The sequence below is a fragment of the Phyllobates terribilis genome, unplaced genomic scaffold, assembly GCF_046119375.1.
Source record: "Phyllobates terribilis strain yellow unplaced genomic scaffold, ASM4611937v1 Scaffold_9__5_contigs__length_417890890, whole genome shotgun sequence".
NCBI classification, from domain to species: domain Eukaryota; kingdom Metazoa; phylum Chordata; class Amphibia; order Anura; family Dendrobatidae; genus Phyllobates; species Phyllobates terribilis.
In genome coordinates this window covers 334,949,588-334,975,581 of record NW_027362769.1, presented here as the reverse complement: position 1 = coordinate 334,975,581, position 25,994 = coordinate 334,949,588, and positions in this window count along the sequence as shown.

Sequence of the window (25,994 nt, the reverse complement as noted above, 5' to 3'; positions counted from 1 at the left end):
TTTTACCCTTTTTCCATTGATAGTGTGAGTGTAAGCTATTTTACCTCCTTTACAATGGGCAAGGCGCGTGGCAAGGGACGTGGAACTGGATGTTCTGGTGATGGTGCGTGCAGAAGACCGGGCCGTGGCCAAGGTGAAAATGTGCCACAACCAACAACCACATCTTCTCGCTCCCACTTCTTGACCGAATTACTAGGGAAGCACAGAACAACACCAGTATTGCGAACTGATCAGTGTGAACAGGTTATTAATTGGATAGCAGATAATACTTCCAGTTACCTGGGCACCACCACCTCCGATCTGTCTTCCACACGGTCAAATCTTAGTAGCCGTGAGTCTCGACCGCATACTCCTCCTCACCCTGATGCTCTTTCCTCCCACCATGCCGAGTGTTGTCAGACAGCAACTGATCCCACACTTGGACACTCTGAAGAGCTGTTCACTGGTCCATTTCCAGATTTGTGCCCCTCGCCTGCTCCTACTTGAAGTGGTGGAAGAGGAGATCCTATGTAGCGATGCCCAAATATTTGAACAGCCATGGCCACAGGAAGTCGACGCTGGCAATTTGTCACAAGAGGTGGACGATGACGAGACACAATTGCCAGGAAGTGAAGAGGAGGATCGTGGTGCGCAAGTGGAAGAGGAGGAGGTGGTGGATGATCTAGTAACTGAACCAACGTGGCAGGAGGACATGCAGAGCGAGGCCAGCAGCACACAGGGTGAGGGAGGCAGAGTACCCCAACAGGCAGGAAGAAGCAGTGTGGTGGCCGCACACAGAAGGCAAGCAACAGTTCCCCGTAACACCAACACGAGGGACGTTGCCAGTACAACCTGTAGGTCTTCCAGAGTCTGGAATTTTTTTAAAGACTCTGCTGATAACCCCAATAAGGCCATTTGTACCACCTGCCATGCCAGCATCAGCAGGGGTGACAAAACTACCAGCCTGACCACCACCAGCATGATCAGGCACATGGCAGCAAAGCACCCGACTTTGTGGGGCGAACCCCAGGGTCCACGACCAGTGTCAGCGGGTGTCACCACTGCTTCTTCAACTGTTGTGCGTGCAATAGAACCCCCTGTTGTGTGTGCAAGGCAATCCCCTGTCCATACTGCATGCAAAGATGCCCCCTCCTCTCAGTCTTCACTTGTTATGGCAGTTTCTCAAGAAACAGCATCAACGTCCACGTCCACGTCCCACTGCAGCGTTCAATTGTCCATATGCCAGACCTTTGAACGAAAGCGGAAATTCGCAGCTAACGCCCCACAGGCCACAGTCCTAAATTCACACATTTCATGACTGCTTGCGTTGGAAACGCTGCCTTTTAGGCTGGTGGAGACAGAATCCTTCCGCAACCTTATGGCGGTGGCCGTCCCTCGGTACTCGGTCCCCAGCCGACACTATTTTGCCCGGTGTGCCATCCCCACACTACACAAGCACGTGTCCCAAAACATCTGCCGTGCCCTCAACAACGCAGTTACTGGGAGAGTCCACCTGACAACGGACACGTGGACAAGTGCTTGTGGCCAGGGATGGTACATCTCCCTGACGGCACACTGGGTAAACATAGTGGAAGCCGGGACCCAGTCGGACCTTGGGACGGAACACATCCTCCCCACACCGAGGATTGCGGGCCCTATGTCAGTCAGAGTTGCCCCCACAGTGTACAGCTCCTGCGCATCATCCTACTCCTCCTCCTCATGTTCAGCCTCCATCTCAGATATCACCACATCAGTTACAAGCTGAAAGCACTGCAGTACTGCCTCCGCCAAGCGGCAACAGGCTGTGCTGAAACTCATAAGCTTAGGTGAGAAACCTCACACTGCTTGTGAGTTGTGGACAGCTGTGAAAGAGCAGGCAGATCTGTGGCTAAGACTGCTGAACCTATATCCAGGCATGGTCATGTGTGACAATGGCCGTAACCTGGTGGCGGCTCTGAGGCGAGGTGAGATCACACACGTACCATGCCTGGCTCATGTGCTTAACCTCGTGGTTCAGCGGTTTCTTAAATCGTACCCCGAGTTGCCAGATCTGCTCGTCAAAGTACGCCGCTTGTCAGCTCATTTTCGCAAGTCAGCTACAGCTTCCGCCGCCCTTGCTGTGTTGCAGCAGCGTTTGCAGCTTCCATCACACCGACTGGTGTGTGATGTCCCCACAAGTTGGAACTCTACCCTCCACATGTTGCAAAGGATTTGTGAGCAGAAGAGAGCAGTTGTGGAGTACCAGCTGCAACAAGGCCGTCGATATTCAGGTCAGACTCCACACATAAGACCTCAGGAGTGGACCTGGATGTCTGACATATGTACCATCTTGACAAACTTTGAGGAGTCCACCAAGATGGTGAGTGGCGATGACGCCATCATTAGCGTCAGCATTCCACTTGTCTGTCTTTTGCAACGCTCTCTGCAGAAAATTAAAGAGGAGGCATTGCAGCCAGAGTATGATGAGATGGATCAATAAGCCGTAGCGGTCGCTTACACACAGCCCAGCCTCATCTCATCCCGACGTGCATTGGGGGACAATGAGGGAGAGGAGGAGGAGGAGGAGGAAGAACAGGAGCTTGTATCATGCGTTGTAGACGGTAGTACCTGTACAGCTGTCATACCGTCGGTTCAGCGTGGGTGGCCTGAGGACAGGGGGGAGGAGGAGGAGGAGAGCATGGTCAGTCATCATCTTGGTGAGGACACGGAAGTCTTGCCCGTTACCAGTCTGGCACGCGTGTCTGACTTTATGTTACGCTGCCTTAACCGTGACCCTCGCGTTGTCAAAATGTTGGGTGACAGTCATTACTGGTTGGTGACAATTTTAGACCCCCGCTACAAGGAGAACTTTCACTCTCTTATTCCTGAGGTGGAGAGGTCTACAAAAATGGGGCAGTACCAGAAGGCCCTTGCTGCAGAACTGTTAAAAAAATTCCCATCTGAACACGCTAGCGACAGAGGTCACAGTTCGTTGCCCAACCAAGGCATACATACGAGAGAGACGCATCTCCAAAACAGCAGAGGCAGGGGAACACTGTCAATGTTCTGGGACAGTTTTCTCAGACCCTCCCTTCGGACAGACCCTGAGGCGCGGGGTACTCTCACAAGGAGTGGAAAATTTCAAAAGATGGTGAGGGAGTACCTTGCCGACCGTACCAGAGTCCTCTGTGATTCCGCTGTGCCTATTAATTATTGGGTATCCAAGCTGGACACTTGGAATGAACTCGCTCTGTACGCCTTGGAGGTCCTGGCCTGCCTGGTATCGGAGCGTGTTTTGGGCCAGACTTCTCATCACCACCAAATGACAGCAGAGTAACATAAAGTCAAATCCACTGTGTTATTTCGGGAGGTGTATTCACATGTACCGCTTCACACCCACACATGGGTATACGCTTCCTCATTTTGGCTGTTTTATGTTCTTCTCCTTATCCTCAGCCTCCACCACCACTATACCACCAGGGTGACGGTGGTCCATGTTGCCATTATTAAAAGTTCCTCCGTCCTTATTTTTGTCAGCTTTTGCTTGGAATGCATAAGCAAAGACTGGGAGACCCACTCCCCAATAATGGTAATAATATTTTTAAGATGCTGTACTGTATGGCTCTTGTAAGGGGCATTAAAATCATCTTGTTAAGCTACTGCGACCTCCACCACTTTTACAAGGGGCATTAAAACCGTCTTGTTAAGCTACTGTGACCTCCACCACTTTTCCAAGTGGCATTAAAACCGTCTTGTTAAGCTACTGCGACCTCCGCCACTTTTCCAAGGGGAGTTAAAACCATCTTGTTAAGCTACTGTGACCTCCACATCTCTTCCGAGGGGCATTAAAACCGTCTTGTTAAGCTACTGTGACCTCCACCACTCTTCCAAGGGGCATTAAAACCATCTTGTTAAGCTACTGTGACCTCCACGTCTCTTCCGAGGGGCATTAAAACCGTCTTGTTAAGCTACTGTGACCTCCACCACTTTTCCAAGGGACATTAAAATCGTCTTGTTAAGCTACTGTGACCTCCACATCTCTTCCGAGGGGCATTAAAACCGTCTTGTTAAGCTACTGTGACCTCCACCACTCTTCCAAGGGGCATTAAAACCGTCTTGTTATGCTACTGGGACCTCCACCACTTTTCCAAGGGACATTAAAACCGTCTTGTTAAGCTACTGTGACCGCCACGTGTCTTCCGAGGGGGATTAAAACAGTCTTTTTAAGCTACTGGGACCTCCACGTCTCTTCCGAGGGGCATTAAAACCGTCTTGTTAAGCTACTGTGACCTCCACGTCTCTTCCAAGGGGCATTAAAACTGTCTTGTTAAGCTACTGTTACCTCCACCACTTTTGCAAAGGCATTAAAACCGTCTTGTTAAGCTACTGTGACCTCCACGTCTCTTCCGAGGGGCATTCAAACCATCTTGTTAAGCTACTGGGGCCTCCACGTCTCTTCGAGTGGCATTGAAACCGTCTTGTTAAGCTACTGTGACCTCCACGTCTCTTCAAAGGGGCATTAAAAGCGTCTTCTTAAACCACTCTGAACTCCACAGCTCTTCCAAGGGGCATTGAAATGTTGTTTTTAATTACCTCTAACCTCCACGACTCTTCCAACGGGCATTGCATTTCCTCCTAATTTTAGTCAGCTTTTGCTTTTCAATGCAAAGGCGAAAACAAAGGGACACCCACTCCCCAATAATGGGTAGAAGGTTTTTAGTACGCTGTAATCCACATCTGTTTCAAGGGGCATTGCAGTTCCTCATAATTTTTGGAAGCCTTCCATTCACTGCTTAGGCCAACAGTGTACAGGAGACCCAGTTGCTATAAATGGAAAAATAGGCTTAGTTAAGGTCCTCTGACCTCCATGTCATTTCCAAGGGGCATTGGAGTGCCTCGAAATTTTTGGTAGGCATTCCACTCACTGTATGCCCTATAACTGTGTAGCTCCTTTTGTTACAGAAACATATCCTACAAGACATATGTGGTTGACTGGCCTGATATTGATGTGAATGGTCCCTGTTCCTCCTGCTATTTCTCCTTTGCCACCACCTCATCCATCATTTATCACCTGAAGCTTTGTTTTAACGGGAGTCATAGAACTGGGATAGTAGCAGGAAAACATCCAGCAATCCTCGGAGGAGGTAGTATATGCGCCAAAACGCTGACCACCTCAGGCCTAGCCGCTACTACATACATGCGCTTGCATTCCAAGAAAACAAAGCAGATGCTAACTTCTATCATCATCATCATGCTCCTCACCTTGGCACTCTCAACTCCCCTGATGGAGAAGCCAGGGCCCACCGGAGAAGTCTGGTTCTCTGGTGGGCTCCTCTAATGCTGCCCTAAAGCAGGCCAGGCTAAGAAAAGTGTGTGGGAAGGTGACAGGAGAAATAGGGGCGGCTGGGGACCGTTTATGGAAACCCGGCCGCCCCCAGGTGGCTGGGGACCATGTGTGGTTCACCCGGCCGCGGGGCAGCTGGGGACCAAGTATGGACACCCGGCCGCTCCCTGGCGGCTGGGGACCGAGTGTGGACACCCGTCTGCCGGGCGGCTGTGGACTGAGTATGGATACCAGGCCGCCAACACAGCCATGACGTGGTGGCCAGATTTCGCCTCCACATGCCTAAAAGGCCCAATTTAAAGTGCAAGCAAGCAGTATGGTATTGCAGGCTGGGGGTGGGTGGGTGGCAGGCTGCATACTTGCGCTTGCATTGCAAGGAATGAGAGAGGTACAATTGAACACTGCCCTGGGACAAGGACTTGAACGGGGATAGTTGCACTTCTGCAACGACAGGTGCAGGGTGGGAGGCATCTTTGCATGTACCATGAACAGGGGTTTGGCATGCACACACTACAGCAGAATAGGCTGTCCTTCCCACTTAATGCACTGGGGAGGGCACAGGTAATGTTTTGGTATGCACGCTTAATCTTATGTATAAGGCACACCGGGACAAATAGGGGCGGCTGGGGACTGAGTATGGACACCTCGCTGTCGAAGCAGCCAAGAGGTAGTGGCCTGCTTCGGCCTCCTCCAAACTAAAAGGCCCCATTTCAAGTGCAAGCTAACAGTATGGCATTGCACCCTGGGGGTGGGTGGGTGGCAAGCTGCACACTTACGCTTGCATTCCATGAAAACAAAGCAGATGCTAACTTCTATCATCATCATCATGCTCCTCACCTTGGCACTCTTAACTCCCCTGATGGAGAAGCCAGGGCCCACCGGAGGAGTCTGGTTCTCTGGTGGGCTCATCCAATGCTGCCCTAAAGCAGGCCAGGCTAAGAAAAGTGTGTGGGAAGGTGACAGGAGAAATAGGGGCGGCTGGGGACCGTGTGTGGACACCCGGCCGCGGGGCGACTGGGGACCGAGTATGGACACCCGGCCGCCCCCTGGAGGCTGGGGACCGAGCGTGGACACCCGGCCGCCGGGCGACTGGGGACTGAGTATGGATACCTAGCTGCCGAAGCAGCCATGAGGTAGTGGCCAGCTTCCACCTCCTCCAAACTAAAAGGCCCCATTTCAAGTGAAAGCTAGCAGTATGCCATTGCAGCCTGGGGGTGGGTGTGTGGCAGGCTGCACACTTACGCTTGCATTAAAAAAAAACAAAGCAGATGGTAACTTCTATCATCATCATCATGCTCCTCACCTTGGCACTCTCAACTCCCCTGATGGAGAAGCCAGGGCCTACCGGAGGAGTCTGGTTCTCTGGTGGGCTCATCCAATGCTGCCCTAAAGCAGGCCAGGCTAAGAAAAGTGTGTGGGAAGGAAACAGGAGAAATAGGGGCGGCTGGGGACCGTTTATGCACACCAGACTGCCCCCAGGTGGCTGGGGACCGAGCGTGGACACCCGGCCGCCGGGCGGCTGGGGGCTGAGTATGGATACCTCGCTGCCAAAGCAGCCATGAGGTAGTGGCCAGCTTCCACCTCCTCCAAACTAAAAGGCCCCATTTCAAGTTCAAGCAAGCAGTATGGCATAGCAGCCTGTCGGTGGGTGGGTGGCAGGCTGCACACTTACGCTTGCATTAAAAGAAAAGAAAGCAGATGCTAACTTTTATCATCATCATCATGCTCCTCACCTTGGCACTCTCAACTCCCCTGATGGAGAAGCCAGGGCCCACCGGAGGAGTCTGGTTCTCTGGTAGGCTTGTCCAATACTGCCCTAAAGCAGGCCAGGCTAAGAAAAGTGTGTGGGAAGGTGACAGGAGAAATAGGGGCGGCTGGGGACCATTTATGGAGACCTGGCCGCCCCCAGGTGGCTGGGGACCGTGTGTGGACACCCGGCCGTGGGGCGGCTGGGGACTGAGTATGGACACCCGGCCGCCCCTTGGTGGCTGGGGACCGAGCGTGGACACACGGCCGCTGGGCGGCTGGGGACTGATTATGGATACCTCAATGCCGAAGCAGCCATGAGGTAGTGGCCAGCTTCGGCCTCCTCCAAACTAAAAGGCCCCACTTCAAGTGCAAGCTAGCAGTATAGTATTGCAGCCTGCGGGTGGGTGGGTGGCTGGCTGCATATTTGCGCTTGCATTGCAAGGAATGGGGAAGGTACAATTGAACACTGCCCTGGGACAAGGACTTGCACGGGGATAGTTGCAAGTCTGCATCTTCTGATGCGGCAAGGATCACTTCTGATGGGCACACTCTTAGGCAGTGACCTGGGTGTCAGAGATGCTTCCAGGGGTCTTCCCCATGCTGTTCCCATGTATTTTCAGCACTGTATGCATGTGTCACACAGCACATGGCCAGATAAGGTTGTAAAATGTTAAAATGACATTTCCCAGTGAATGCATTTGTCACGGTTGAAAGCAATACAAAAGTGCAAAAACGCATAAAAAATGCTACTTGTGAACAAAGCCCAAGATGTGGAGGAGTATTTTTTTTTTGGTTATTTATTTTACCTTATACACAAGTCTTTACCCTGGAAAGGAACTTCCTTAACATATTTCACAGGAAAGCAGTTTCAGTTTCGTCTTTGAACGTTTTATTGTGAGCCCTTAAAAGTGGCTTAATACCTCTGACCACGTTGTTGACAGCAGTGACTTGGGGGTCAGAAATGCTTCCTGGGGCGATCCCCATGCTGTCCCCATGTCATTTGAGCACTGTCACTATCGTTTTGGGCACTTTTTAGGCTTTTAAAAGACTGCCGGGGGTGCTGCCGCAAAAATGCTCGGGCCCCCCATAGACTAACATTGGGCTCGTTGCTCGGGTCGAGCACCCGAGTATCACGGCGAGCTCGGCCCGAGCTTCGAGCACCCGAGCATTTTAGTGCTCGCTCAACACTATTCGAGACCCATTCCTTTGTCTGACCTCATTCACACAGATCACATCTGACACATGGTAAGGTTTTTAATATTAAAGTTTGTAGGACAGTCCCGAATAGGGTCACCTTGCCATTGGTGGGATGGCTTTTATGCTATTTTTGATCAAAAACAGTATTACTAAGAACCCTATGTTATGTAAATGCACTTTTGCTTTTTACTTATTTAGTTACCGCAGGGTTTAAACTCATTTTGTTTATTGTAGGTTTTAACAGTAGCCATGGCAAAAACTGAATTTTTGAGTTTACTATACAGGGTGCAGCCTGACTGCTGTACACATGTACACATCCTACAAGTGTATTTCAACCAACACCTCTTTTTTTAAGGGAATTCCATACTAACTGTGTGCAGAATTATTAGGCAAGTAAGCATTTTGACCATGTCATCATTTTGATTTTTGGCCCATGCTGCCATGGTTGAGAAATGCAACCTGCCCTTGAAAATAGCACAAATATATGATACATGTGATGACCAGCGCACAACTTCTCCCGTACAGTGTCCATTTTAGGACATGATCAGATATCAAAATCAAACATCAGAATGATGACAGTTTGAGGCTGAATACCCTGTCTGAGAACTGATTTTGATAAGTGATTCTGATAAGTGATTCTGATAATTGATTCTGACAAGTGATTCTGACAAGTGATCCTGACAAGCGATCCTGACAAGCGATTTTGACAAGTGATCCTGACAAGTGATTTTGACAAGTGATTCTGACAAGTGATTCTGACAAGCATCCTGACAAGTGATTTTGACAAGTGATTCTGACAAGCGATCCTGACAAGTGATTTTGACAAGTGATCCTGACAAGTGATTTTGTCAAGTGATTTTGACAAGTGATCCTGACAAGTGATCCTGACAACTGATTCTGACAAGTGATCCTGACAACTGATTCTGACAAGTGATGTTCACACGTGACTTTTACAACTGTAATAATAATAAAAAAATATTCACTGTTCGCTGATGGGACTTGAACCCAAAACTCTACGTCTAGAAGTCAGTGCACTAAACACTGAGCTATAAACAAACTGACATCATTCTGATGTTTGATTTTGTTATCTGATCATGTCCTAAAATGGACATTGTACTCCCGTAGTACAGAGCAAAACCTGCTGGATAACATAATTATGTTTTTCTGGCATGGGACATTGTAATATACCAATTCCAAATTAGTAAACTTTTAATATCATTTTCACCATTCATAGACTAATTAGGACGCCAGTCATGTATACTTTGATTCTTAGTTTTGCATTAATAAATGACATTTCCCAGTGTCAGAAGATTAATCTGATATTTTGGACATTCAGGACAAGCTGCCTTGCATAACATTAATGCACGTCCATTTGGAAGTCCCAAGAGCTCAGGTCTTTTCAGAAGCTTTTAAAGCTGAGTGAAAAAATCAGATTAAGCTATTATGAGCCTTGATGTCACCAGCATGTGACATACCCAGGTGCCAAGACAATGCCAGGCTATGAAGGATTACCCAGTTCAAAGATAAGCAGGGCACCAGGACTCTCGTCATTTTGAAAGATGTCCTTTACAAAAGATGGTTGCCTTTGATTGAAAGCTACATCTCCTAGATGCGAGGGCAGCAGTTTTTCTCTTACTTTTCGATGATGTTTTTTCAGATCAGCCTAGATTAAAGCTCTACCTGACATTAATAGTCTGATTCGAGTAGAAAGGTAGCAGTTCTCTGCCTGCAACTGTAACATCTAATTATGCCAATAAATTCCCAAAGCTTTCCTTAGGTTATACATTTTCAAGGAGAAAAAGGATAATTGTGTTGTTGGCTCTATTCAGTGCAATATTATCTCTTTCATCAGAACAGGTTCTTCCTCATCAGCGCGGCCTGCCAGCTACACCGCTGAATGTTGAGCACCGCTATTATTCGAAAGATCACTGAAAATCAGGTTGGCATACAATTTGTCAGTTCAGATGGGGAACTTTGGAATAAAAGTTTGCACTTGATTTTTTTTAGGGAATCAGCAGCAATAAAATATTCTGAAATAATTTGTCTCTTGACTTCAGGAGAACATCACTCCGCTGCCTTCATGCTTCCTTGTGGGCGGTGATCTACTGGCTAATTGACAGTTTGGACCAATGGTGTAGTTGTGCTGCTGGTTTGATCTGTGCATCATCCGAAACTGCAAGCAGAAACAGTTTTGCCTTTAACGCATCGCAGGAGTGCTATGACACTAAAGCCGCTTTTTAGAGAAGAGTTTGTAAGTGCTGCACTTCTTACTTAATAGACCGGTCAATGGGGGGCAATCTGCGCAAATGCCAGTAAACAATGAAATTAAAAATCCCTCCATTCTTGAAAACATAAAGATTTTTAATAACAAGTATGCAAATGTCTTTGTTTTTATAAGCCTTTTGCAATTGTACTCATTTATGATGATGAGATAAGCCCTTTAAAGGGGATGTCATGAGCTTAGATTATTACAACCTATGTTTAGGATATGTAATCTATATCAGTTTGTTGGGGATCCGACACCCAGCACCCCCACCAATCATCAGTTTACAGGTTCTGAGATGGCCAGAACTAAGTGCATTGAGAGGTCTGTATATCGTGAGGTGGCCGTTCTCGGGTACTGCTGGTCAGCTTTCATTCACTTTAATAGAGCTGCATTACTGGAGAACGGTCACTACACTATTTAGTTCTGATGACCTGCAAAATGCTGAGTAAAGGAGGTCTCCACTTATGTGGTATTTATGACCTATTCTGAGGATAGCCAATCAAAATCTAAGTCATGGACATCAATCACCTTTGTAGGGGTTGTCCAAAAAGCAACATACTGTATTTCATGTCTCTACAAGATAATTGATAATTGTTTGACCGCTAGGGTTTTTACTGCTAGTTCCACCAACGATCACAAGAGCAGGGAGCCAACAGTCCCATGTAAATGGAGCAGTAGTGAGCGTGTTTGGCACATCACACATGCTAAATTCACTTGCTCTACTCAAACATGGACTCTGGGACCTACTTTGACATTATCAGTGAGGGTTCTTGCTTACAGACCCCCTAAAAGTTATTAATTTATCATGTTAAATGTTATTATATTTTTTCACTTTTCTAAAATACCTAATAGGTGGCATATTGTTTCTTATTTATGGAACATTATTTATAATTTTTCCAGACATGCATATGATGCTGACCAATCATAAACAGGCAGCAACACAGCAGAAAAAGAACAGGCCCCCACAATAAGAGCAGTTTCTCAGTGTATGAGATGTAAGAATACAGCCATGATCTCCTGGTCTAACACCTGCATGATTAGAAAGCAAAGATGACTAACACCTTTTAGACAAGATCCCTTTGGAAGAAGGGGCAGCACAGCTGAGTTCAGCTGTGTCACATTATAAATCCTTCTATCAGCTCTCCTCCTCTGGTAGCATAGTCACCTCTGCTGTACTGCCCCTCTCCCACACTGCCTGATATGTGTCCCTTTCATACTAATGTTTGCTATGCTGAACTTGCACTCCATCCGCAGCAAGAAAAGAGAAAACTATGATTACATCTCACACAAGAGTAGTCTGTTCTGGGCTACTCCTTTGTCAGATGTTATGACAGCCTGATTTCACTGCAGAGTGGGTTCAAGTTGTATTAGCACAGCAGACATAAGTGTGATTGTATCTCAAACAATGAGAAACCTGCTCTATGTTATGGTGGGGGCATGTTCTTTCTCCAGTGTTTTGCTCCCTGTGTAAGATTGGTCAGCATCATACAGGGAGAAGAAGTACACACATCCAGTAAAAAAGATCTAATAACACCCACATGGATTTAATAAAGGTTAACTCATTAGGTGTTAAATACTCTGATTGCTAATATCTCTGCAATGGAGAGGCAAAATAAAAAAAGCAAACAAACAAATGTTTTATTCTACTATGCAGCCACTATTACATTGTGTATTCACTTCAACATGGAGAATTTGGTGAAAGGCCCTTTTTAAGCTCCTCTCCAGAAGAGCAGTTAGGACTGCTACCAAAATGCCCTACTTTTGGTAGTGGATTTGTGAAGCCTATTTCTTTCGCTGGACTTTACCAGGAAAAATGGGACTATTGTTGCAAATCATGGTTCTATGCTGCCACCTGGGAATGGAGCAGGTCCGATGCTACGCTACTCTGGTCGCAAGCGCCGCCATTGTCCTGACTCTGGAGGCGGAGTTACTACACTCACAGGGAAACTGTCCCAATCTTAAGGAGAGTCACATTCTGGTATTATGGGATGTGTGAGGATGCGGGAAGCTGTGTCTCTCACTGTATTCTCTGTCCGGGGAAGATGGGACACTGTCTTCCCCAGTTGCCAAGCAACACAGATTTTGTGTGGTACTAAGCCATGGTGGGATTTTGTCCAGTCTGCTGTTGAAGCTAGTAGGGAGTGGCTGTCTGGGGATGATTGGGAGGTAATCAACACATGATCATTAGGCGGGCTATATAATCCTGCTCCCTGCTCAGTCCTTTGCTGTTTACTGCAGTTCCCTATGTGCTTGGTGGTGAGTGGTGCTACCATTAATCTTGCTATCTTTTCAGGGGTTTTCTCATTTTCTATTCTGGTTTTACTTCCTGGGATTCTTGCAAAGGTGCTCACCTGGTTCTTGACTAGGCACCAGCCGCATTACAAGATGCCAGCTGTTCGGTGACAGTGGGCCTGGGAAGAGCTCTGCCAAAGTCCCCCTTCCATTTACTGGGAGCTAGGTGAAGAGTATTCCTGGTCCTCAAGGGCTCGCCTAGCTGGAAAGCTTGTGCCAAGTGCATCTATGGCTGCGCCTTTGCTGGTTTGGTGCCAGTCTTGCTGGGTCACTCTACGAAGCGCATAACAACTATTGGCAAGAAAATATGACTCCCGTATTGTGCAATATCTGTACACCATTGTATAAGAAAGGTATAGCAGAACTGGAAAGAGGTAAAATTTGAAAGGAGTGGGATGGATTACCAATAAAGCTTAGCTGGAATGAGTTGTTGGAAAAATGGCAACCAAATTACTACTTATAGATATATAAAAAATGAAGAGCATGTTGACAATGCCAGAAAATAATTATATTATAAAGCAGATGGCACCAGATCCACCATTCACCATTCACCAGATGATAAGAACACATCACCTACACAGGTCACAAGGCATGCCCACGATAATCTGCCATGGAAGTCAACCAATTGCTTCTTGACTGTAGTTTCTTATGTTGATGTAACTGTTGTAAAGCATAATGGCTGTTCCTATAATTATGTATAGAAATAGAAAAAAACATATACAACCGGACAGTAGTTTGGAAAAAAAGATGAAATTTGAGGTATATGTTTAATAAGAAAAAAAATAAGGTGATACTTACTGTTTACATATTTTTTATAAACCCTTTAAATCCCATTAAATTAATGTATTTGTTTAGTTTTTCTATTTTGGGGGTGACAACCTGCAGTTCATTACTATTGTGATCTAGTATTAGTAAGTATGGCTTGTTGTTTGTGATGCTTTTTGGATTTGATATTCCTTTCAGTGAATTGACATATGAGACTAACCTAAGAATAAAGCAATGGAAATAGGAAATAGTAAGCTATTCACATTGAAATCCCGGGTTTACAAAGTACTTGTTTTTGTACAACTTGCTTTAAACAAGTTTTCAATCTACTATCCCTCTGTTGTGGTTGTCTTTTATAGTCTTGCCTTGTCTCTGATCTCTGGACAATAACAATATTTTCTGAGAACACTTTAAAAGATGTCTCATTCTAATCTCAACAAAGTGGACATGTAACATTGTCAAATATTTCAAAGAATTTTCTTTGAAGAATCTATAATATAATGGCAGATGCGTGTCTCTGTCCGAAGCCTCGATAGACTGCGCATGCGTGACGCGCAGTCTGGCTCCAGACAGAAGACCCGCATCCAGCCGTTACAGGTAAGACAGCCACTGCTATGGGGCCCGGGCCCGTGGCCGGAAGGGGGACGTGAGGGCCCCAAGCAGCGTGGGAACGAGGAGGATAGGTGAGTAGGAGGTTGCGGCGGCAGAGGAGCGGGTTGCGGCAGTGGAGGAGCAGAGCACACTACCACGCGTGCCCGCTGCTAAAGGGACATGAATATTCCCTCTGAGGCCACTCCCATGGGCGTGGAGAAGACGGAATATTCATTCTCTTTAGTAGCGGCCACGGAGGAGCGCTGAGCCCCGGCTCCTGCTGTCGGTGGCCGCCGCTAAAGAGAAAGCATATTCACGCTTCTCCACGCCCATAGTCACGGCGTGGAGAGGAGTGAATGTGTGGCAGCAGCTGCTGCAGACAGGACACAGCGCTGGAGCAGAGGTAAGGAAGGAAGGTGAGTATAAGTGTTTATTGTTTTATGTGTGCAGTGATTGGGGGATGAGGGGGCCACACATGCCAGGAATGGGGGATTGAGGAGGCCACACATACCAGGGATGGGGGATTGAGGAGGCCACACATACCAGGAATGGGGGATTGAGGAGGCCACACATACCAGGAATGGGGGATTGAGGAGGCCACACATACCAGGAATGGGGGAATGAGGAGGCCACACATACCAGGAATGGGGGATTGAGGAGGCCACACATACCAGGAATGGGGGATTGAGGAGGCCACACATACCAGGAATGGGGGATTGAGGAGGCTACACATACCAGGAATGGGGGATTGAGGAGGCCACACATACCAGGATTGAGGGTTGAGGAGACCACACATACCAGGAATGGGGGATTGAGGAGGCCACACATACCAGGAATGGGGGATTGAGGAGGCCACACATACCAAGGATTTGGGGATTGAGGGGGCCACACATACCATGATTTGGGGATTGAGGAGGCCACACATACCAGGAATGGGGGGTTGAGGAGGCCACACATACCAGGATTTAGGGATTGAGGAGGCCACACATACCAGGATTTGGGGATTGAAGAGGCCACACATACCAAGATTGAGGGGTGGAGGAGGCCACACATACCAGGATTGGGGGGTTGAGGAGGCCACACATACCAGGATTGGGGGGTTGAGGAGGCCACACATACCAGGATTGGGGGATTGAGGAGGCCACACATACCAGGAATGGGGGATTGAGGAGGCCACACATACCGGGAATTGGGGATTGAGGAGGCCACACATACCAGGAATGGGGGATTGAGGAGGCCACACATACCAGGAATGGGGGATTGAGGAGGCCAAGCATACCGGGATCGGGGATGAGGGGAGCCACGCATACCGGGATCGGGGATGGGGGGGGGAACCACGCATACCGGAAATGGTGATGAGAGGGGGAGCCACGCATACCGGAAATGGGGATGAGGGGGGGAGCCACGCATACCGGAAATGGGGATGAGGGGGGGAGCCATGCACACCGGAAATGGGGATGAGGGGGGGGGCCACGCATACCGGAAATGGGGATGAGGGGAGCCACGCATACCGGAAATGGGGATGAGGGAAGCCACGCATACTGGAAATGGGGATGAGGGGAGCCACGCATACCGGGATCGGGTATGAGGGGAGCCACGCATACCGGGATCGGGGATGAGGGGAGCCACGCATACCGGGATTGGATGGTGGGGACAGGATGGGGGCAGCACATACCAGCATGTGAGACCATATACCAATAAAAATGCTCGCCACCCGGGCGTAGAACGGGTTCAATAGCTAGTAGAAATATAATGTTAGGTGTAAAATGGTCCAATTTGGTTTTTTTTCTGGATCAGAAGAAGGTCAGTATAAAAATCTAAAGATCTCCCATAAATTGTAAAAATCGATAAACCAGACTAGTGTGGCCAAAATGTGGCTCATAAGCAAAAGGTAGCTTACAGACATGGTTGGACTGGCCCAGTAGAGTATAAGAGGATCTTCCTCCATGACTACAGTTGAGAAAATAGCCACAAACTTCATTTGGTCACATTTGCTCAATTTGGGAGGGTGGTGGAGACAGATTCGATTTGAATTGAATAAATTCAGTGCAAATCAAATCTGCTGGGAACGAGTTAAAAACCCCTTTTACTTACCTCTCCCCAGTCCTTCTTATACCTGTCACACCGCCTTGTCCACGGATCGGCTCCTCTTTGACATTCTCTTTCCGGCCACTTCCCGGTCTTCTGTCTTCTAACGCTTCCATTAACACACATGGTACAACACCTTATTGACATTAATGACTTGTGTTGGATCCAGTTGGCCACCATGTTGCTGGCTTGGATTATTTAGAATCTGAATCTTTGGGGAAACTGATGCTTTTAAAATCAATTCGCTCATCTCTATCCATGGCATAATAGTTGGTTCCAAAGCTACAGCATTAATCCCCATTTGAAATCAATCACTTGCTACTAGGGTGAATTTCTTATGGGTTGATTTACTATTATTAATATTTGGCTGGAGTTACATGTTGAGTAAATGGAGATCGAATTAGACTGTCTCTCTAGATTACCATAGGATCACCCAATGAGTTCAGGCCCTGACAAAATAATGGTCTCCAAGAGTCCAACAGAATGCAATTCCATGTGTAGCCTGTCATTTGCCATGAAGGTCTATTTCTTATGGATTCATCCTCTCCAATAATATTTGGGTGGAGTTAAATGCTGAGAAAATGGAGCCAGGACTTGACTGATCTAACAAGTCTGCAAGATTATCCATCATTGAGCCCCGGCTTTAATATGATAATGATCCTTCAAAGATCCAAGTGGAGAGGACCTCATTTGTCGACTATTACCACAAAGATCTATTTCTTATGGGTTTAAAATTCATTACTACTAATATTTGGGTGGAGTTATATGACTTGTAAAATGAGCCAGGGATGGATTGTCCCACTAGACAACAGGAGGATTCTCTACTGAGATCAGACTTTGACATAATAATGGGAGCCAAAGGTACAGCAGAACACATCTCCAATAGTAGCCTGTCACTTGCTACAAGGATCTATTTCTTATGGGATAATTCATTACGAATATACCTCTATTTCTTCATGAGTTCAATACATTTTCCCTGTGTTATTTCTCGTTATTACACATAACTTTATTTATCAACATCTATGGTTTGATTTCTTTGCCTGTGTGGATTGGATGTTTTTTACCGACATCTGGTGAGAATTTCATGTTAACAGCACCTTTAGAAATATATTGTCACATGCAGAAGTAGTGCTGTTGCTTCAAAAGCACAGGAGACAGGAAGTGTTGTGCTTCAGAAGCATCCAGCAACTAGAAGGGTTAACACAGTCACAGGAGACAGGGAGTGTTTTAGCAGAGCCCCAGGGGGATTGTGGGGAACTTCTTATTGTAGTCTGGCTGATGCTGAAGAGAAAGGTAGTGTGTTATCTGTATCTGACAGAAGGATACTGAACATAATTCAGATCAGGAGAGAAACTAAACACAGGTCAGATAAACTCTCTGAACTAACAGTGCAGAGTATTATCGGGCAGAATGATAAGGACTGGAAGGAATTGTGTCACAGGGATCATCTCCCTCATCAAACCCTCCACCCCTCCATCTCCATGCAGGATAAAGAATGCTGTGTACTGTTGTGTCCTTGTGAAGGAAAAGCCTGTGGTTGTGTATGCATAGAAGTGTGCTGCTAAGAACTCTAATCTATGCTGAATTATGCTACTGAAGAGACTGTAATACTGTGCTTTGTGAAGAAACTACTGTATTGTTACTAGAGCTGGTTGCACCCATGTTGAAAAGTATCATTTTACTCAATATTTCACTGAATACAAGAACAATTTTTAAAGTTTTGACAAAACTATTTTTTAACCCATATCATGAAAGTAAGGTTAATAATATAATTTTCGTTACAAGGTCTTTAGTTTTACTCAAATTAGTTAAAGGCATTTTCCACTACAAGGACAACCTCTTCTTATTCCCCATGGTTGATCCCGATAAAATAAAAACATTTATACTCACCTCACGTTCCGGTGCTGTTCCAGCTGTGTGGGCACTCGCTCTACCAAGGTTCATGTGTCGTTGTCATGACACGAGCACGAGAGCCTGGTGCCCAATCAGCGCTGGCGTCACTCTCCCCGCCTTCGGACGTATACATAATCAAGAGAGAGTGAGAGCTGCGACTGCTCTCGCACCTCCCCTTGATTACTAATACGTCCAGAGGAGGAGACAGTGACACCAATGGTGATTGGCTGCAGGGCTCACATGTCATAGCAACCATATTTGAGCCCCGAGAGAGTGAGTGCTGATACTGCTGGAACGGCTCTAGCACAGGAGGTGAGTATAAGCTTTTTTTATTTTATTGGGGACAAACATGAGTAATGAAAAGGGGTTGTCCTAGTAGTATACAACCTCTTTAATGCAACATCCATTTTTTCCATTCTTCAAGAACGACCTCTTCTAGAACCTGAATGCTGGATGGAGAGTGATGCTCAACTTGTTTTTCAGAATTCCCCATAGGTGTTCAAGTTGGGTTTAGATCAGATGTATTTTGAATCATGGTCATGTTGGAAAGTGCACGTCTACCAAGGGCACGGAGTGATGGTACCATCATCTCTTTCAATATAGGGCAGTACATCTGTGATTTCATGATATCATCAATCAAATGTAGCTTCCTGACACTAGCAGCACTCATGCAGTCCCACATAAGGACACTGCCACCACCATGTTTCACTGTAGGCACCATGCATTTTTCTAAATTCATTTTTCCAAAGTGTATATGTACACATATATATATATATATATATATATATATATCTAACAAAAATACAAATGCTTTTGTTTCTGCTCGCATTTTTCATGAGCTGAACAGCCATTGAACAAGAGTGGAGCAACAATCCACAGGCCACAATCACCAATCTGATCAACTCTATGCAAAGGAGATGTGCTGCACTGCGTGAGGCAAATGGTGGTCACACCATATACTGACTAGTTTTCTGCCCCCCCCCCCAGTGCTCTCAATACTGTAAAACTGCACATTTTAGAGGGGCCTTTTATTGTGGCCAGCCCAAGGCACACCTGTGCAATGATAGTGCTGTGTAATGAGCATCTGGATATGCCACACCTGTGAGGTGGATGGATTATCTCGACAAAGGATAAGTGCTCACTAACACGAATTTATACAAATTTGTGATCAATATTTGAGAGTGTGGTGTTGTTATGCAGACGAAAGGAACTCCAGAAGGCCACATAGAGATGCTGGATGGTAGGTTTAAACAGCCATACTTTTATTCTCCTCCTTCCGTTCCCCTCTCCTGCCTTGTCCCCTCCTCCCCATTACATCATCGTTACTAGGCAGAAACTGAAACAAGGATAACAGCCAAGGATAACAGCCAACCAATCACAGATGTAGTAACAACATCACATCTCTCCTGTTCTCACAAAACAAAACAACAATAGAACTGGATAACGGTTCAAAAATTCACATTAGTACAAAGGTTTTTTTTTTTTTTTTTCTTTTTTTTTCTTTTTACTGCAGAACATAGTCCAAGAGGTGGGCTGGCAGTCTTCGATTTGCCCTCGCTGGATAGCGGTGAGACATCTCAGTCCCAGATGAACTTTCCGAGTCCTCTGAGGTATCCTCCCTTGGAACTGCTGAGCTCTGGGGACCCGGCAGGACGTCATCGCCATCTGCCTCGTCTGTTTCTGGGATATAGTCACAAAGTTTTTTAAAATGTGACACGTTCCTTGTGACCTGGCGACCGTGATCTTGAGCAGTGACCATGGTGCCTTTGACTTGTGTGACCTGAAAGGGTTCAGGATAGTATCGTGATGCAAACTTGTCACTAGGTCTTAGTCTTTTTACAAGGACCCAATCTCCCACCAAAACTTCCGGCGGCTTGCAACGGTGACTGCTCTTATCTGCATACCTCTTCATCTTCATGGTGTTTGAACAGGACTCAGCGGAACGCTCGGGAGTTTGACACGCATAGGCCTGTTGAACAGCGCAGTGGCGGGTGGTACCCCGGTAGTAGAATGGCGTGTAGCTCTGTACTGTCTAAGAAATCTGTGTAGCTCTTGCTGTAAATCCTTGTGCTCCATGGTAGCGATCCTCAAAGTTTTGTTGATTGATTGCATGAACCGTTCCACTTCACCATTGGCCTGAGGCCAGTAAGGAGTTATTTTCCTGTGAGTGAAACCCAGATAGGTTGCGAATGATCGAAAGTCTGTGCTATTAAAAGGTGGTCCATTGTCGGATTTCACTGTTTCCGGTATGCCATATGCCGAGAAGATCTTGTCTAATTTTGGTATAACAGCCCTGGCAGAGGTTGTCGAAACATGTTCAATGACTGGGAACCTCGAATAGTCATCCATGACAACCAGCAGATAGGAGTGATCCGGTAAAACACAGAAGTCAACACTAACAGCAGTCCACGGGCCCTCTGGCAGGGGTGTCATTTGTAAGGGTGCGCATCTATGGTCAATTGTAGTTGCTTGGCAAGGTATGCAAGTTTCAATAAGTGCCTCTACTTTTTTGTCTAGTCCTGGAAACCAGACTTTCTCTCTCAGTAATTGCTTTGTTTTCACCACCCCTTGATGAGCCTCGTGGGCCAGATCCAGTACTCTGCTTTGAAGCTTCTGGGGTATCACCAGCCGATTGTTACGCAACAGTAGATTTGAATCAGACATGGAGAGAGCATGTCGTACATTAAAGAAAGCTGTCAAGTAGGTTGTTTGATCTGGTGTTTGGAGGCGGGCTTCAGCAAGAAAATTGCTCCAATTTTTAGATCGAACAGTCTCTATAACTAACTGAAGTTGGTGATCGGAATCCACCGTTTGTTGTATTTCCTCCATAGTCATGGCTTTTGGCACAGAATGTGCAACAATAAAATTGATATGTTCCTCTGCAAGGATAGTTGCTGGGATGTCGTCCTTAGTAGTTTGTGGTGTTGGGTGTCTCGAGAAGTAGTCTGCCGGATTACCAGCTCCTGCCTCGTATCTCAACCGAAACTGGTAGTTCTGTAGGCGGAGCAACCAGCGTTCAAGTCGTGGGGGAGGCTTTGAAGAATGTTTGTTGAAAAGCGGAATGAGCGGTTTGTGGTCACTTATCACTGTGAATTTATGTCCCATAAGGTACAGATGAAAATGAAGGCATCAACCGCAAGAGCTTCCCTTTCAGTTTGTGAATAGCGTTGTTCTGTCTCTGTTAAGGCTTTGCTTGCATAGGAAATGGTAGAGACGCTGCCTGCTTTGGACACTTGTGTGAGAATTGCACCCAGGCCCACCGGACTTGCGTCCACGATCAGCTCGGTGGACTTTAGAGGGTCAAAATAGGCCATGACGGTGTCGCCAGTTAGACTGGACTTCATGGAGTCGAATGCTGCTTGGTGTTCAGTAGTCCATGTCCAAGGAGTGTCTTTTTTCGTGAGTAGTCGCAGGGGTTCAGAGACCGTGGCCAGATCAGGTATAAATCGTCCACAGTACGTGACTAGTCCTAGAAAACTGCGAACCTCTGACACATTTTGAGGTTGGCTAGCTGACTTTATGGCAGAAATTTTCTGAGGATCTACTGAAACTCCTTGCTCAGAAAAGATATATCCAAAGAAGCTTAATGACTTTTGGTTAAACTCACATTTTGACGGATTGACAGTTAGATTGCAGGCTTGCAGTCTCTGAAACACTTGCTCTAAGTGACTGTCATGCTCCTCTTGGGTTGTACCATATATAAGAATGTCATCACTGACGTTTAGGACTCCTGCTATTCCAGATAGAACCTGACTGATAACGTTCTGAAATATTTCTGCCGCAGATGAGATACCAAAGTTCAACCTCTTGAATCGTCGTAAACCCACGTGGGTACTAAAAGTTGTAATGTATCTGGAATCTGGATGCAACTCAAGTTGATGATAACCTGATTTTAAATCAATTTTAGAGAATACTTTTGCACCATTCAGGTCTGCGAGAATGTCATCAATAGTGGGCGTGATGTGCCTTTCTCTTTGAATAGCCAGATTGGCATGCCGCATATCCACACATAGCCGGATTTTACCAGGCTGCTTTGGTTTTGGTGCAACAACAATGGGCGATACCCAAGGGGTCGGGCCTTCAACTCGTTCAACAACATCAGACGCTTCCAGATCTTGCAGTTCTTGCTCCACAAGTTTGCGGACATGAAATGGGATGCGCCTGTGAGGTTGAACAGACGGCTGTATTGACTGGTCAATATGCAATTTTATCTGAACGTCTTTTAGCTTACCGAGACCTTTAAAGAGATTGGGGTACCTCTTCATGATGTGTTGGGCCGAAGGACCCGTGACGCTATTGACCAGGTTGACCAGACCCAGAGATATAGCAGTACTGCAGCTGAGAAGCGTGTCTGCGGAGCACTCTACTACATATACAGTGTCGGTGATGGACTTCCCGTCAGCTGCAAGTTCTGACTGAAATTTGCCGCACAGGGGTAGTGCCGATGCTGAACCATAAGGAAAAATCTTTAGGCTAGTGCTTTGTAGAGCAGGTCTGTTCGGGAGTCGGCTATAGACTGCACGGCTGATGACGTTTACTGACGTCCCCGTGTCTACTAGGGCTTCCACCGGACTGCCATTTATCAGGATAAGTCGCCTTGGACTGGTAAGTGCGTGCAGTGTTTGAGATCCCTCTGCAGTTACTGAGAATAGATAAGTACTGTGAGGCTCGTCAGTAAGCTGCAGCGTTTGGACTTTTTGTGATCTGGGTTGTACTGTGGGATGAGGGGATTGTGGTTTGGATCTACACACTTTTGCAAAATGGTTTTGTTTTCCACAATTATGGCAGGTCCCCCCTTTTGCTGGGCAGATATTCTGGTGAGGATACGACCCTCCACAGTTGTAGCAAGTTGCCCCCTGCGTACGAGGCACAGGCGGTCTCTGTGTTAGCTTTGCTATACAAGATGATGCTTCCGCCTCGCACTCAATGTTCTCTATGAGTTTAGCTTGTTTTTCGGCGGTATCATTTACACGTGCTGTTTCAAGCAATTTTGCTAAAGTCATGGTGGGATCTCTGAGTGCTTGTCTCCGTAATTTAGAGGAGATGCAGCCTTGTAAAATCTGCATTTGGATCTCTTTGTCGACATCTGCAAATTCCCAGTAAGCTGCAAGGTGCCGTAGTCGGACATGATATTCATCAATATTTTCTGTTGCTGACTGCTTTAATTGTCTAAACTTGAAGATTTCAAATGCCGCATTTCTGTGTGGGGAGAAGTATTTGCTTAATGCTGCCTTGCTGAGCTCATAGTCTTTGTCTTCTCCAGTATTAGGCAGAGTAGTGAAGATGTCATAGACTTGTTCCCCTGCATAATGTAATAGCATGGCTTTCTTCCTGGTATCATCTGATATGTTCATGGCTTGTAGGAATATATCAAAACGCTTCAGCCATTTCTCCCAACATGCTGCTAGGTTAGCTGGGGACTGATGTACATCAAAAGCAGGGAAGGCAGGTAAACAGGCCATTGTTGTAGAGCTGAAATACCTTTAGTTGATGATGAACGCTTCCTCGTCGCCAGTTGTGGTGTTGTTATGCAGACGAAAGGAACTCCAGAAGGCCACACAGAGATGCTGGATGGTAGGTTTAAACAGCCATACTTTTATTCTCCTGCTTCCGTTCCCTTCCCCTGCCTTGTCCCCTCCTCCCCATTACATCATCGTTACTAGGCAGAAACTGAAACAAGGATAACAGCCAACCAATCACAGATGTAGTAACAACATCACAGAGAGAAAAAGGCCTTTTGTGTCCATAGAAAAAGTCTTAGATCTTTGAGTTCAGCTCATGAAAAATGGGAGCAAAAACAAGTGTTGTGTTTATTTTTTTGTTCAGTTTATACTGTATATAAATTGGACCTAAGCTCTGATGTAATATTAAGCTCCAAAGGTCCAACGGAAGACAACTTTCTTTGTATCACCAGCTACTTGGGTTTAGTTGCTAAGGGTTCCTGGCACTGTCCCTGAAGACATTACATTTGTAATCCTTCTACTCCACCTTGTCATCTCGAGTACTGATCTTTGACTGCAAAGACTGGCACAGACTTAAAAATATTCACAAAGCAGCACTCATATACCTGGGCTAGGAACATTGCAAAAAATACATAGTCTTCTTTAAATTTTTCTAAATATGAAAAAAATTGTGGAAACTTTGTATCAATTAATACCTGTAAAAGAGGAAAATATATACGTTGTATATTTTTTTGCTTAAAATACTAAGGAAATGTGTCATCTTTAACTTTAGGCCTTTTAGAGATCATTACATCTTAAAATTGCTTACCTGTTCATAATACCAGTAATTTTGACTGGGGTGCGCAAACTTTTACATGCCACTGTATACACAAGAACAATGGAGTCATAGACCACCAAAAAGAGGAATAATAAAATATTATACACTTGTATTAATTCATTAAAATATATAATTACTTATTTGATAAGGTCCATTTCAGAATGATTCAAGTAATAGGAGGAGTTTTTGGATTACCTGATTAATACTGAGTTGACTAGTGGACAATAGAATGCTACAATCGGTCAACAGATAAATATGCCAAAATGTAATAATTGTAATAAACAATATCTAAATATATAATTGTAAAGTGACTTTAGTCAAGTTAGGGGCAATCAAGTACATAAACAAATCACCATCCATACAGTAAAGTGACAGTGGAGAATAACCAAAACTTTAATTATATGTATCATGAATCACATAAGAAAGAATAATGCCATTTGCAAATGCATTTTAACTGATCTGTCTATACTATGTATATAACATGATCTACATAAGTAATGAAGTAAGAATGGGGTAAATATAGTATACTGTATATACATCTAGCGCGCCACTATGGCACAATTGATTGTGCCTGAAAAAGCACTAAAAAACACACTACAAAGAATAAACATAATGCACAGCAATGTAAAAAACGAATTGCTGTGCACATGTTTTGTCTTTTGTAACTTCCTTTAACCACTTCAGGCTTTGAAATAAGTGACCAGTCCATTCTTCTGAAGGTTTACGCTTGGAAGCCACCACTATTTTATATATGAAATGGAAAAAAATAAACGTCACAAAAGATGATCAAAAAGATGTCAGATTAGACATTTCAGGGAAAACATCAATGGTGTTTTCCTGAAGCGTTCTCGGCTTCAAAAATAGATTGTGTGCACATACTCTTAGATAGCTAGATATGCTTACCCATATTGTGCAAACACCTGCATACTCCTCGCAGCCCCCGGTGAGGGTGTGTGAAACTCGTATACCCGAGCACTGCAGATCACCCACTATTCACTTCAATGGGAGCCAAGCTGTGCTCCAGTACCGGGGAATGGCCACTACATAGTGAATAGAGACGTACCATTCCTGCTCCATATACATTTTAGGCTGAGTTCACACGATGCGTTTTTCATGCGTTTCCGCGGCGTTTTTGCAGTTGCGTAAACGCCGCGGAAACGCATGAAAAACGCATGGTAGAAGGGAAGCAATGTTCCCCAATGGAAATCCGCATGTGCTGTGCCCATGATGCGGATTTTTCCGCAGCGTAAACGCTGCGGTCAAAAATCCGCAGCATGTCAATTAATTTTGCGGAAACGCTGCTCTTTTGCCGCCATTGACTTGCATTAGACCGCATGGAATCCGCATCACTGTATATGTTGATGCGCTTTTCATGCGGTCTAATGTGCGGATGGTACCCGGGTGTGGATGAGAGGACTCTCATCCAGACCCAGGTACCATTAAAAAAAAAAGAATAAAATAAAATATATATATATTCTCACCTTCTGACGGCCCGCGCTGCGTCCTGCCGGCTTCCCGGGCACTTCGCGGTTGAATGAAGAAGGACCTTCGCTGACGTCAGAGTCATGTGAC